The following is a 15,895-nucleotide window of genomic DNA, read 5'->3' as shown; positions in this document are numbered from 1 at the left end:
AACTACCAAACCTAAGAATAATTGGTATTCTGAAAAAGAAGAAAAATCTAAGCCTTTGGAAAACATACTTGAAGGGATAATTGAGACAACATATTTGGCCTTCCTAGAGATATAGATATCAAAATGCAAAAAGCTCAAAGAACATAGGTGAAATTCATCACAGATTGATCATCACCTAGACAGATAGTCATCAGATTATCTAAAGGCAAGACAAAGGAAAGAATCTTAAGAGCTGTGAGGGAAGAGCATCAGGTAACCTATAAACGAAAACTAATCAGATTAACAACATATTTCTAAGCAGGAACCCCTCAAGCTAGAAGAAACTGGAGTCCTATTTTAGCCTCCATAAACAAAACAGCTATCAGACAAGAATTTTGCATCCAGCAAAAGTCAGCTTCATAAGTGAAAAAAAGAGTCATTTTGTCACAAACAAATGCTAAGGAAATTCACCATAACCAAGCCATCACTACAATAACTGTTGAAAGAAGTTCTAAATCTTTAAAGCTCAAAATACACCAAGATAGAACCTCATTAAAGCATAAATCTCACAAGACCTATAAAACAAGAACACAATGAAAAAAAAAGCATTGTATTCAGGCAACAGCTAGCATTGTGAATAAAATAGTACCTCACATCTGAATACTAATGTTAAATGAAATGGCCTAAATGCTCTACTTACAAGATACAGAATGACAGAATGGATGAGAATTAACCAACCAACTATCTGCTGTCTTCCAGAGACTCACCTAACACATAAGGACTTACATAACTTAAGGTAAAGGGGTAGAAAAAGATATTCTATGCAAATGGACATCAAAAGTGAGCAGGAGTTGCTCTTCTTATATCAGACAAAACAGACTTTAACACAAAAACAGTAAAAAAGGCAAAGAGTGACATTATATAATGATGAAAAGACTAGTCCAACAGGAATATATGATAATCCTAAATATATATGCACCTAACACTGGAACTCCCAAAGTTATAAAACAATTACTACTAGACCTAAGAAGTGAGATAGACAGAAATGCAATAATAGTGGGGACTTCAGTACTCTACTGACAGCATTAGACATATCATCAAGACAGTCAGCAAAGAAACAGTGGACATACGTGATGTACTAGATCAAATGGACTTAACACGTATTTACACAACATTCTACCCAACAACTGCAGAATATACATTCTATTCATCAGCACATGGAGCATTCTCCAAGATAGACCATATGATAGGCCACAAAACAAGTCTCAATAAATTTAAGAAACTCAAAATTGTATCAAGTACCTTCTCAGACCACTGCAGAATAAAATTGAAAATCAACTCCAAAAGCAACCCTCAAAACCATGCAAACACATAGAAATGAAATAATCTGCTTCTGAGTGATCTTTGGGTCAACAAAAAACTCAAGGTGGAAACAAAATTTTTTGAACTGACCAATAGTAGTGACACAACCTATGAAAACCTATGGAATACAGGAAATCTGGTGCTAAAAGGAAAGTTTATAGCATTAAATGCCAATAGCAAAAAGTCACAAGAAGCAAAAATAGACTATCTAAGCTCACACCTCAAGGAATCAGAAGAACAAGAACTGACCAAACCCAAACCCAGCAGAAGAAAAGACAGAGCAAAGATCAGAGCAGAACTAAATGAGATTGGAACAAAAGAAAGCAGTACAAAAGCTAAATAAAGCAAAAAGCTGGTTCTCTGAAAAGGTAAACAAAATTGATAAACCATTAGTAATATTAACCCAGAAAAGAAGAGAGAAGATCCAAATAAACTCAATCAGAAATAAAACAGAAGATATCACAACCAATACCAAAGAAATACAAAAGGTTATTCTAGGCTACTATAAACACCATTTCACACACAAGCTAGAACACCTGGAGGAGTGCTTAGTGCTTGCTTTAGAAGCACATATACTAAAATTGGAATGATACAGACAAGATTAGCATGGCCTCTGTGCTTGTGTGAGACACAAATTTGTGAAGCATTCTATAGTTTTGAGATTGGGGGCTAATATTTAACATTCTTAAAGAAATGAATTTCCAAACTACAATTTCATATCCAAAAAAACTAAGCTTCATAAGCAAAGGAGAAACAAGATCCTTTTCAGACAAGCAAATGCTGAAGAAATTCATCACCAGCAGACCTGCATTGAAAGAGCTTCTGAAAGAAGCACTAAATAAAAAAGGGAAACCCATTACCAGACACTACAAAAACACAATGATGTACACAAAACAGTGACACTATGAAGCAATCATATAAACAAATATGCAAAATAACCAGCTAGCACCATGTTTACAGGATCAAATTCACACATAACAATACTATCCTTAAATGTAAATGGACTAAATGCCCCAATTAAAAGACACAGAATGGCAAGTTGGATAAAGAGCAACGACCCATAGGTATGCTGTCCTCAGGAGACACATCTCACATGCAAAGACAAAGATAGGCTCAAAATAAAGGGTTGAAAGAAAATTTACCAAGCAAGTGGAAAACAGAAATAAGGGCATGCTCCAATACTAGTTTCTGACAATAGAGACTTTAAACCAGCAAAGATTAAAAAAAAAAAAAAAAAAAAAGACAAAGAAAAGCATTACATGATGGTAAAGGGTTTAATTCAACAAGAAGTGCTAAGTATCCTAAATATATATGCACCCAATAGAGGAGCATCCAGATGTATAAAGCAACTTCTTAGAGACCTACAAAACGACTTAGATATTCACACAATAATAATGGAACACTTTCAAAACCCACTGACAATATTAGATAGATCATCATGACAGAAAATTAACAAAGATATTCAGAACTTGAACTCAGCTTTGGATCAAGTGGACTTTACAGATATCTGAAGAACTGTCCACTCAAATTCAACAGAATATACATTCTTCTCATTGCCACATAGCACTTACTCTAAAATTCCTGACATAATTGAAAGTAAAACACTCCTCAGAAAATGCAAAAGAACTGAAATCATAATGAATAGTTTTTCACCACAGTACAATCAAATAAAAACTCAAGATGAAGACAGTTACTCAAAAACACAGAGCTACATGAAAATTGAAGAACCTGCTACTCAATGACTGTTAAGTAAGCAATGAAATTAAGGCAGAAATCAAGACATTCTTTGAAACTAATGAGAACCAAAAGACAATGTACTAGAATCTCTGGGATGCACCTAAAGCAATGTTAAGAGGTAAATTTATATCACGAAATCCTCACATCAAAAAGCTAGAAAGAACTCAGGTTAACAACCTAACATCTCAACTAAAAGAACTAAAGAACCAAGAGAAAACAAACCCCAAAGCTATCAGAAGACAGGAAGTAAACAATATCAGAGCTGCAGTGAAAGAGAAAGAAACACAAAAACCCTTCAAAAAGTCAACAAATCCAGGAGCTGGCTTTTTGAAAACAATAATAAAATAGATAGACTGCTAACAAGACTAATAAAGAAGAAAAGAGGAAAGAATAAAATAAACACAATCAGAAATGATAAAGGGGACATCACCACTGACCCCACAGAGATACAAGCAACCATCAGACCATGCTATAAACACCTCTATGCACATAAACTAAAAAATGGATAATTTCCAGGACACATACACCCTCCCAAGACTTAATGAGGAAGAAATTGAATCTCTGAATAGACCAATAACAAGTTCTGAAATTGAGGCAGTAATAAATAGCCAAAAAAAAAAAAAAAAAAAAACCCAAAACAAAACAAAACAAAACAAAAAAAACAGGACCAGACAGATGCAAAGTTGAATTCTACCAGAGGTACAAAAAAGAGCTGGTACCATGTCTATGGAAACTATTGCAAAAATAATTGAAAATGAGGGACTCCTCCCTAACTCATTCTATGAGGCCAGCATCATCCTGTTACCAAAACCTGGCAGAGATAAAAACAAAAACAAAATATCCTTCAGGTCAATATCCTTCATAAACATTGATTCAAAAATTCTCAATAAAATACTTGTAAACCAAATCCAGCAACACATCACAAAGCTTGTCCACCATGATCAAGTTTGCTTCATCCCTGGGATGCAAGGTTAGTTCAGTATACACAAATCAATAAATGTGATTCATCACATAAACAGAACTAAATACAAAAGCCACATGATTATCTCAGTAGATGCAGAAAAGGCCCTTGATAAAATTCAACATTGCTTCATGTTAAAAATTCTCAATAAACTAGGTATTAAAGGAACATATCTCAAGACAATAAGCCATATATGACAAACCCATAGCCAGTGCCATACTAAATGGTAAAAAACTGAAAGAATTCCCCTTGAAAACCAGCACAAGACAAGGATGCCCTCCCTCACCACTCCTATTCAACATAGTATTGGAAATTCTGGCCATAGCAATCAGGCAGGTGTGAGAAAGGTATTCAAATAGGAAGGGATGAAGTCAAATTATCTTTTTTTTGTAGATGACATGATTCTATATCTAGAAAATTTCATCATCTCAGCCCAAAAGTTTCTGGCTATTCAATGCAATTCCCATTAAACTACCATTGGCATTCTTCAGAGAATTAAAAATATATATATTTTAACATTCATATGGAAGCAAAAAAGAGCCCGAATAGCCAAGTCATTCCTAAGCAAAAAGAACAAAGCTAGAGGTATCATGCTCCCTGACTTCAAACTATACTACAAGGCTTCAGTAACCAAAACAGCAATGTACTGGTACAAAAACAGATGCATAGACTCATGGAACAGAATAGAGACCCCAAAAATAAGACCACACACCTACAACCATCTGATTTTCAGCATACTTAACAAAAATTAGCAATGAGGAAATGATTCCCCATATAATAAATGCTGCTGTGTGTGCTGGCTGGCCATTTGCAGAAAATTAAAACTGGATCCATTTATTACACCACATACAAAAATTAACTCAAGTTGGACTTAAATGCAAACCCCCAAACCATTAAAACCCTAGAAGAAAATCTAGGCAACATAATTTAGGACATAGGTATTGGAAAAGGTTTCATGATGAAAATGCCAAAAGCAACCACAACAAAATAAAAATTGACAAATAGGATTTAACTAAACTACAGAGCTTCTGCACTGCAAAAGAAACTGTCATCACAGTGAACAGACAACTTCAGAATGAGAGAAAATGCTTGCAATTTACCTATCTGATAAAGCTCTAATATACAGAGTATACTAGAAATTTAAACAAATTTGCAAGAAAAAAAGTAAACAATCCCATTAAACTTGGGAAAATGACACGAACAAACACTTTTCAAAAGAAGATATACATTTGTCCAAAAACATATGAAAAAAAGTTCAACAAAACGGATTATTAGATAAATGCATATCAAAACCACAATGAGATACATTTCAAGCCAGTGAGAATGGAGATTATTAAAAAATAAAAAAAACAACAGATGCTGTTGAGGTTGCAGAGAAAAAGGAACATTTTTACACTGTTGGTGAGAATGTAAATTAGTTCAACAATTGTGGAGGACAGTGTGGTGATTCTCCAAAGATGTAGAGGCAGAAATACCATTTGACCCAGCAATCCTATTACTGGTTATATAACCAAATTAATATAAATTATTCTATGATAAAGATACATGAACACATATGTTCACTGCAGCGCTTTTCACAATAGCAAAGACATGGAATCAATCTAAATGCCCATGAATGGTAAACTGGATAAAGAAAATGTGGTACAGATTCTCTCTGGAATAGTATGCAGTCATAAAAAAGAACAAGATCATTTCTTTTTCAGGGGCATGGATGGAGTTGGAAGCCTTATTTCTCCGCAAAGTAACTCAGAAACAGAAAACTAAACACCACACCTTCTCACTTATAAGTGGGAGCTGAATGATGAGAAAAATGGACGTATGGGGGGAAACAACACACACTGGGGCCTGTTGCAGGAGATTGGGGAGGGAGAGTATCAGAAAAAATAGCTAATGGATGTTGGGCTTAATACCTCGGTGATGAAATGATCTGTACAGCAAACCACCATGGCACACATTTACCCATGCAACAAACCTGCACATCCTGCACTCATACCCCTAAACCTAAAATAACAGTTAAAGGACAAAAAATAAAACCTAAAGTAGATGGATAAATTCCTGAAAATATACAACCCCCCTAGATTAAACCAGAAAAATATAGAAACTCTGGACAGACCAATAGCAAGCAGCAAGATTGAAATGGTAATTTAAAAATTGCCAACAAAGGTCCAGGGATGGATAGATTAACAGCTGAATTCGATCAGACATTCAAAGAAGAATTGGTATCAATTCTATTGAAACTATTGTAAAAGTTAGAGAAAGACAGAATCCTCCCTAAATCATTCTGTGAAGCCAGTATTACCCTAATACCAAAACCAGGAAAGTACATAACGAAAAATAAAACTACAGACCAATAACTCTGATGAACATAGATATAAATATCCTCAATAAAATACTAGCTTACCAAATCTAACAGCATATGACAAAGACAATCCACCATGATCAAGGCCTTTTCATGGCAGTGATGCAGTGTTGGTTTAATATACGCAAGTCAAGAAATGTGATACACCACATAAACAGAATTAAAAACAAAAAGTCCCATGATCATCTCAATAGATGCAGAAAAAGCATTTGACAACATCCAGCATTGCTTTATGATTAAAACCCTCACCAAAATCAGCATAGAAGAGGCATACCTTAAAGTAATAAATGCCATCTGTGACAAGCCCACAGCCAGTATTATACTGAATGTGGAAAAAATTGAAAACATCCCCCCTAAGAACTGAAACAAGACAAGGATGCCCACGTTCAACACTTCTTTTCAACATAGTACCTGAAGTCCTAGCCAGAGCAATCAGACAAGTGAAAGAAATTATGGGCATCCAAATTGGTACAGAAAAAGTCAAACTATTGCTCTTCACCAATGATATAATCATATATGTAGAAAAACCTGAAGACTAATCCAAAAACTCCTAGATCTGATAAATGAATTCAGTAAAATTTCAGAATACAAAATCAATGTACACAAATGTAATAGAGCTGCTATCAACCAAACTGAGAATCAAATCAAGATCTCAACTACTTTTACAATAGGTGTGAAAAAAATAAAATACTTAGAAATATACCAAACAAGGAGGTGAAAGACCTCTACAAGGAAAATTAGAAAATGCTGCTGAAGGAAATCATAGATGACACAAACAAATGGAAACACATCTCATGTTCAGGGATGGGTAGAATCAATATTGTGAAAAGGACTATACTTCCAAAAGCAATCTACAATTCAGTGCAATTCCCATCAACATATCATAATCATTTTTCACAAAACTGGAAAAAACAATCCTAAAATTCATATGGTGCCAAGACCAGCTCATTTGTGGATACCCTAACCCAGCAGTGCTAGAGGAATTAAAGACACACACACAGAAATATACAGTGTGGAGTGGGAAACCAGGCGACTCACAGCCTTCCAGAGCTGAGAGCCCCAAACAGAGTTTGATCCACATATTTATTGACAGCAAGCCAGTGATAAGCATTATTTCCATAGATTATAGATTAACTAAAGCATTCCTTATGGTAAACAAAGGGATGTGCCAAAACAAAGGGATGGGCTCTGGCTAGTTGTCTGCAACAGGAAGATGTCCTTAAGGCCCAGATTGCTCATGCTATTGTTTGTGGTTTAGGAATGCCTTTAAGTGGTTTTCCACCCTGGGTGGGCCTGGTGTTCCTTGCTCTCATTCTGGTAAACCCAAAACCTTCAGCATGGGTGTCATGGCCATCTCAAACATATCACAGTGCTGCAGAGATTTTGTTTATGGCCAGTTTTGGGGCCACTTTATGGCCAGATTTGGGGGCCAGTTCCCAACATGTCCTCCTTGTTGGTGTGCAAAGTGATAAGAGCAAAGGCAGCTTTGTCACAGTGAGCTACTTCTCGCAGGAGTCGGGATCCGCATCCGCAGACTATACAAAGACAAACAACACAGATTAAAGGCACAATCATCATTGAAATCACAGAGCCTCCAAGTGTCTTTATCGATTTTAATGGGTTGATAGCTGCTATTTTGTCTGCAGCTCCTTCAAGCACTCCAGTTCCTGGCATTAAGGTCACGTGTGACTGGGATGCATTAAATATTTGTTATTTTAATTTTGCAATATCCAAAGACAAGTTTGTGGAGTGTCCTTCTAGAAACTTTTTTATTCTTTCCCAAATTTTGATCTTATTTAAGAGCTATTAATAGTTACTACAAACCCTTATGTTTAGCCCCTAGAGTGGGCCATATCATTTTAGGTTGAGGTGCCACTATACTGCCATGTTTCCAGATCATAGGAACTCTCGCTGTATTTCTTGCCATTTCTACCATCTGACTGTTCTGTTCAGACCAGCTGAACATAGTGTGGCCATGGCATGCAGACTGAGAGGTGCAATTCAAGCTAAACATCCCCTTAGGGGATAAATCAATAATGATTCCATAGGAATCATTGTGCAGCACCTCTGCCTGTTCTGTAATGCAATTTTCCCAAATAGGTACGTTCATTATTTCTGACCAGGTCCAATTCTGTTTACAAGTAGGTTTTTGAGGGCGATATGCCTCAATTATAGGAGCAGATTTATTATGGTAAATACTGAAATCAGAAAGCAAGTGTAACTGTGTCATAGAGTGATTACATCCAGGCATTATTGCCAGCCAAGATTGATAAATATGCCCAATAAGTCCAATTGTTCTCAGTGTCAGCCCTTGTTGAGGGAATACTCATGGCAATGGTGATCATCGCTATTATAGCTATCATTAAATTACTCATTGTGACTGGTTGTCCCACTTTCCTCAGGTTTTCTTCCACCATCTGTGACAGCTTCTTGATCTGTCCCCAGGTAGGTGGCTGTGTTCAATGGGTGTTGCTTGTGACAGTTGGGGTCCTCTTCAGCATCAGTCTTGACATGGCTGCAACTGGGGGTCCTCGGGTTCCTCCCAGAATCTGTTCTTCAGCATCTGGCTTATGATAAGGCTTTAAATGTCTCGATGGCACCCAAATTGGCTGTTGATTCGGTCCTGGAGAAACACAAGCATAACCTCTACTCCAAGATATTATTTTACCTATTTTCCAACTTTTTGTTATTGCATCTCTCCACCAAACTACCTGTTCTGTTTCTGTCTTTGTAGCTTGATTTTGTAGATGCTGTTCAGTTGCTGATAGCATCTGGCCTTTAGGCAGGCTCAAAAAATTTAAAGTCAATAATGCTATGGGAGAGATTCATTCTTTCCTTTATGGCTTGTCCCTGAGAATTATACGGGATACCAGTATTGTGTTTAATATTCCATATAGAGAAAAATGTAGCTAGAGCCTGGGGCATTATCTGTTTTAATGCAAGCTGGAATGCCCATCACCACAAAACACTGCAAAAGGTGACATTTAACACAGGCAGAAGACTCTCCAGATTGGCATGTAGCCCAGACAAACTGAGAAAAGGTGTCTACACATACATGTACCTAAACTAGTCTCCCAAATGAGGGAACATGTGTGACATCCATTTGCCAAAGAGAATTAGTTTCTGATCCTCGAGGATTAACTCCACCTGTAAAAGATGAAGAATGCACCATTTGGCAAGTTGGACATCACTGAATAATAGCTTTAGCTTCTTTCCAAGTAATGCTGTATCTGCATTTGAGACCAGAAGCATTAACATGGGTTAAATTGTGAAAGTGTCTAGCATTAGATATTGTAGTAGCAACTAAGCAATCAACCATTTGATTCCCTGTTTCTACCAAACCTTTATATTTCTTTCCCTGAATAGTTATTTCACAGGTAGGACATTGATCAGTAATTTGATTCACCCAATAAACTGCTTTGCTTTGTTTATTTGTGCTTCCAAATCCTCCTGCTCATTTAATTTCACTTTTCCCCATTTTCACATATGGCACAATCAGGAGCTGTGCTATACACTCTCCTGGCTCTGCTTTCCAGGAAACAGAAGTCGATATGACAATTTGAATTTCCCCATTATAATCTGTATCAATGACTCCTGTTTGTACTTGGACTCCTTTTAAATTTAAACTAGATCTACCTAGAAGTAATCTTACCATCACCACTGGCAACATCTGGCTGGAGACAGCAACATTCTTTAACAGTTCCATTACAAAAGGAGAACCTGGTCCATATTGATAAATAGCTTGCTTAAATTTTTTGAGTAATTTAAGAGGAACAGGCTGAAATACAGGTATAGTATTTCCCTGTTGATCTGGGGGGTGTATTCCAACAGGTAACTGCCAAGCCTCTATATCACCCTCTCATCTAGCTTGCTGAATTCCTGCCTGAATAGAACTGAGCTGTCACTCGAGGCACTGCTCGAACAGTCACTGGGGCCACTACTTTTCACCCAATGTCCTCTGGAAAATAAAGATCTAGAGGGTCAGGCCACTCCTTTTCTTCAAAATAATGAGGGGATGCAGAAGGATAGGGATGAACCTCTTCCTCCTTTGCCGCTTTGGCTTTAGCTGGCAAAAAACCCTGCTCTGTCACTTCTTCTGTTACTTTATTATGCTTTCCTTCCTCCCCATCCTTAGTGTGTAAAGGTTCCAAGGTGGAACAAACCAGAGTCCACACTTGTCCCATTATTACCCTGATGCTTCCGAGCTCCCCTTCTTACTCACCATGGGGATTGCTTAAGCATACTCCGGTGTCCTCCGGCTTAGTTTCACATTCCCCAATCATTGCTCTGGTGACCCTTCGACCCAGGTTCGAGCCCCACATATAGGCACTACTTGCTGAGACCAGCTTGTTCGTGGAGACCCTAATCTAGTAGTGCTAGAGGAATTAAAGACACACACACAGAAATATAGAGTGTGGAGTGAGAAATCAGGTGACTCACAGCCTTCAGAGCTGAGAACCCCGAACACAGTTTGACCCACATATTTATTGACAGCAAGCCCATGATAAGCATTATTTCCATAGATTATAGATTAACTAAAAGTATTCTTTATGGGAAACAAAGGGATGGGCCGAAACAGAGGGATGGACTTTGGGTAGTTATCCGCAGCAGGAACATGTCCTTAAGGCACAGATTGCTCATGCTATTGTCTGTGGTTTAGGAATGCCTTTAAGAAGTTTTCCGCCCTGGGTGGGCCAGGTGTTCCTTGCCCTCATTCCGAAAAAACCACAGCCTTCACTGTAGGCATCATGGCCATCACAAACATGTCACAGTGCTACAGAGATTTTGTTTGTGACCAGTTTTAGGGCCAGTTTATGGCCAGATTTCAGGCCTGTTCCCAACAATATGGAACCCAAAAAGAGCCTGCATAGCCAAATCAAGACTAAGCAAAAAGAACAAATCTGGAGGCATCACATTACCCAACATCAAACTACACTACAAGGCTATATTTACCAAAAGAGCATGATATGATACTGGAATAGAAATGGGCATGTAAACCTATAGAAGAGAATAGAGAATAGAAAATTAAAGTCAAATCCTTACAACCAACTCATCTTTGACAAAGCAAACAAAAACATAAAGAGGGAAAAGACACCCTATTCAGCAAATGGTGCTGGGATAATTGGCAAGCCACATGTAGAAGAATGAAACTGGATGCTCATCTCTCGCCTTATACATAAATCACTCAAGATTGGTCAAAGACTTAAATCTAAGACCTTAAACCATAAAAATTATAGAAGGTAACATTGGAAAAACTCTTCTAGACATTGGCTTAGGCAAAGACTTCATGACCCAAAACTCAAAAGCAAATGCAACAAAAACAAAGATAAATAGATTGAACTTAACTAAACTAAAAAGCTTCTGCACAACAACAGAAATAGTCAGCAGAGTAGACAACCCACAGAGTGGAAGAAAATCTTTCTAAACTATGCATCCAACAAAGGACTAATATCCAATATATAAAAGGAACTCAAAGAAATCAGCAATAAAAAAATTAGCATCAAAAAGTGGGCTAAGGACATGAATAGAGAATTATCAAAAGATGATATACAAATGGCCAACAAGCATATGAAAGCATGCTGAACATTATTAATTATCAGGGAAATGCAAATCAAAACCACAATGCAATACCAGCTTACTCCTGCAAGAATGGCCACAATTTAAAAAAAATAGATGTTGGTGTGGATGTTCTAAAAGGGAACATTTTGACACTGCTGGTGGAAGTGCAAACTATATGTATATGTACATAACTATATATATAGTTTAGCCACTGTGGAAATCAGGTTGGAAATTTTTCATAGAACTCAAAACAGAATTACCATTTGACCCAGTAATACCATTATTGGGTATATATCCAAAAGAAAACAAGTCATTCTACCAAAAAGTCACATGGACTTATATATTCATTGCAGTGCTTTTCACAATAGCAAAGATGTAGAAGTAACCTAGGTGCCCATCAACTCTGGATTGGACCAAAAAAATGTGGTACATATACACCATGAAATACTATGCAGTCATAAAAAGAATGAAATCATGTCCTTTGCAGCAACATGCATGCAGCTGGAGGTAATCATCCTAAGTAAATTACCACAGAAATGGAACACTCAATACCACATTTACTCACTTATAAGTGGGGGCTAAACAATAGGTACTTTTGGACATAAAAATGGCAACAATAGACACTGGGGACTACTAGAGGAGGGAGAGGCAAGAGTTGAAAAACTAGCTATTGGATAACATGCTCAGTACGTGGGTGATGGGCTCAATCATATCCCAAACCTCAGCATCATGCAATATATCCAGATAACAAACCTACACCTGTTCCTCCACTGAATCTAAAATAAAAGTTAAAATTATTTTTAAAAAATAAGTAAAAATAAAAAATACCATTCCTCCTTCACTCATAATCTAGTAGAAGAGACATGCATATGAATAACTAAACTAAAAGGTAGCATAATAGATGTGTGTGTGTGAAGCATCAGGGCTTTGTTAGCAACAGCTGGGATATTCAACCCCAGCTACCCACTGGAAGACACTGTATCCTGCCTACCCAAGGGCTAGGGGCAACAGCCTTGATTAATCACACCCAGAGACCTGCTGAATTTGCTACAACATTTGAGTGCAAACAGTGGATTAGTTTACCCTAATGCCATATATATGTGGTGCTAGAGCCTACAGAGCCTTTTGAAATGTGATGTCCCATCCTCACCATTGCCTCACCAATGTACAATTATAGCAAAGTATCATAGTGACAGGTTGCAAACTCATTATACTTTTGCTAAACAGTTCTTTCTCATGATTTGAAGAGGATTCAATCTGAGTTTTGCAAAACATAGCTATTAATGTAACAAACACTGTTTGGCTTGTGTATGGGTTCCCTTTAAAGAAAACCAAATACAATGTTAGCGTAGGTACAGCAGTGAGTAACTTTTCTACTTCAACTTGGGTCTTACTGAGAAACCAATGACTCTTCCAAAAAATAATTTATTTGTTGGTGTTTTTATTAAGTAATTTTTTTCTATAATTTGCAATTATCAATAAAGAAGAAAACCGGTATGATTACACAGTGTAATTGGTAGAAAGGTCACAAAATCTGTATGTCACAAAGGAAATGGTGAAAATGCGATTTCAGGCAAAATTGAAATAATTTTACAGTTCCAAAACATCAACATGTTCTAAAAGAATGACCATAAAAATGAAAGATAGACTGAATTATGTATTCAGTAAAAAATCTTTAAATACATTAACTTTCAATCGTTGTATACTCATCATTTTATTACTTTTCAGTTCTAGAAAAATTTGAACTATTTATACCATTCTCTACAACCAAGATATTACATTATACTTTATCATGTGCATAAGTATGTGATGTTCAATCCAAAATCAAAATTCTGCCACCTTTAACAACAATTAAAATATAATAACTTGATCAAAAAGTACTACAGTTTCAAGGTTTTCTATTCTATTTAACTTTAAAGTTTGTGACTCTCAGGCAGTTTAAAAGATAAAGCCAATAGACATGTAGATACACTTCAGCTAAGTAGAAAGATCCTGTAACTATTTTTGTACATCTGCTGACTATAATGTATGTATACATATCAATGTGCAGTACAAATTTGTAAACATGAACATTTGAAACTTTGAAAGGAAATTATACTAGTCTTTTTCCTCTCAGTGTTTTATTGAAACAGCATGTCAAAATTTGGCCAGCACCACACATGTAAATAGTTTTAATACTGAATATGTTTCCAGTGTTCTGTATATCTATTTGTTCTGTTTTATGTTGTCAACCAACCCATGTTTATTTGCACAGTTTTAATACAAATTATCATTTAATTGCAGGCCAAACTTAAGAAGATTAAATGTATACCAAGGCATTTATATCAAAGCAACTGCCTAAGCTATGTATTTGGTTTGTTTTAAACTGCTCCAATAAACATGTTAGATTCTAGTGAAATCAACCGGTAAACTGTTGCTTTATAACACAATATTATGGTTATTTTGGCTAATTAAAAATTTTTCAGCACAAATGCAACATATCTCTAAATCCGAGTAAAAATATAATACTTTCGCCCTGTCAATTCAATTCACAAAGTACAGTACATGCAGTTGGACATTTCTAAGTGTGCTTAAATCTGCCTTTCCCCAGAAGTATCTATAACTAATAGTATAAGTATGTAATGACTAGGTGTTCTTTGTAGCATCTCTTATTGGGGAGGGGAGGGAGAAAAAGCAGCACACTGTAAATTATTTAATAACAAAACAAAAGTAAAACACCACTGATTCTATGTGTGTATGTGTGTGTGTATACACACGCATGTTACAGTGTGACATATGGAATTTATCAAACTGCATATTCAGATAAGGAAAAGATTTGTTACTGAGATTTAGTAAAGAGATAATGACCACATACTACCCTACTGTATACACATAATTTGATTATCTTAAAGCATCTAAATTTCATCATTAGCATGTTTGTAGACCTTTGTAAAATATATTTTTTTTATTTTTTGTAAAATATATTTTAAATACTTATACAAAACATCTGTTTCAGTCATGTTCTTGTTCAGCATTATACCAGCAATACTTAAATATACATATTACCTGGTTTAAGTGAGCCATGGCTTCCCCCCAGGGTGCATAATAAAAAATGATTAGGAGAATAAAAGGGAAGTCTTCCATAATGGAATGGTTCACTGAATTATCACTTGATGATTTAACTGTTCATCTCTTTTCATCCTACAGACATGCTTCAACCTCACAAAAGAATGAAGTCATGTCCATTCCCAGAGTATATGTAGAATCTATGTTTAATAGCAGTGAAATACCATGAATATCTATCTTCATAGATTGAGGAAAATAAAACTCCTCATTTTCAAGCACAATGAATAGGAGCAATGACATTATGTGAGTTTGGAGGCTCTAAAATTATGTAGTTATATATGATACTTCAAAATGTAATTTCCAGAGGGCTTAACCCCTCTGTATGGTGAAAAGAAATAATGGCATTAGAGTTTGATGTCTAAATTACATTACCTAAAGCTATATATTGGTCTTTAAAGTACAATGAATAGAGAATTTATCTACTTAGATATGTGTTTTGTAACCAGGCTCATACTTTAAGTCCTTATTTCAGCTGACTGATTGTTCCATAAAATAATACCTTCCTGACCAGAGAATCTGACTACAGGTCTGAGCTTGACTGGGGACTGTGAAAGGGTAAAGTACCATTCATTTATTTTCTGACTCAACGTACAAATTTTATAGTTAATGAAATGCTTTCTTTCCCTATATTTATTTGTGGTAAGTCATATAACCAGGTCAGGTTAAGAATCAGATTTTACAAATTTAGTGAGCTGAATTAAGGAGGAATATAAAAAGAAGTGGTTCCCATATATATATGGTCAAATCAGATGGAAATAGAGGTTTTAATTGTTAGATATTGGGGTCTATTAAGTATCATTTGGTCACTTTTATAGGCTATTACACACTTAGTC

The 15,895-nt window shown here is 36.1% G+C and overlaps 1 non-coding gene across 1 annotated transcript; it reads left to right on the top strand.

The window, feature by feature from the left end:
- Nucleotides 1-1,892: 1,892 nt before the first annotated feature.
- Nucleotides 1,893-1,999, top strand: LOC123571435 (U6 spliceosomal RNA). The gene has a single exon (XR_006695599.1). It is a non-coding gene; the product is annotated as a U6 spliceosomal RNA (small nuclear RNA).
- Nucleotides 2,000-15,895: the final 13,896 nt, after the last annotated feature.

Source organism: Macaca fascicularis, chromosome X (genome assembly GCF_037993035.2).
Source record: "Macaca fascicularis isolate 582-1 chromosome X, T2T-MFA8v1.1".
NCBI lineage: Eukaryota > Metazoa > Chordata > Mammalia > Primates > Cercopithecidae > Macaca > Macaca fascicularis.
This window is presented reverse-complemented; position numbering and strand designations above follow the sequence as displayed.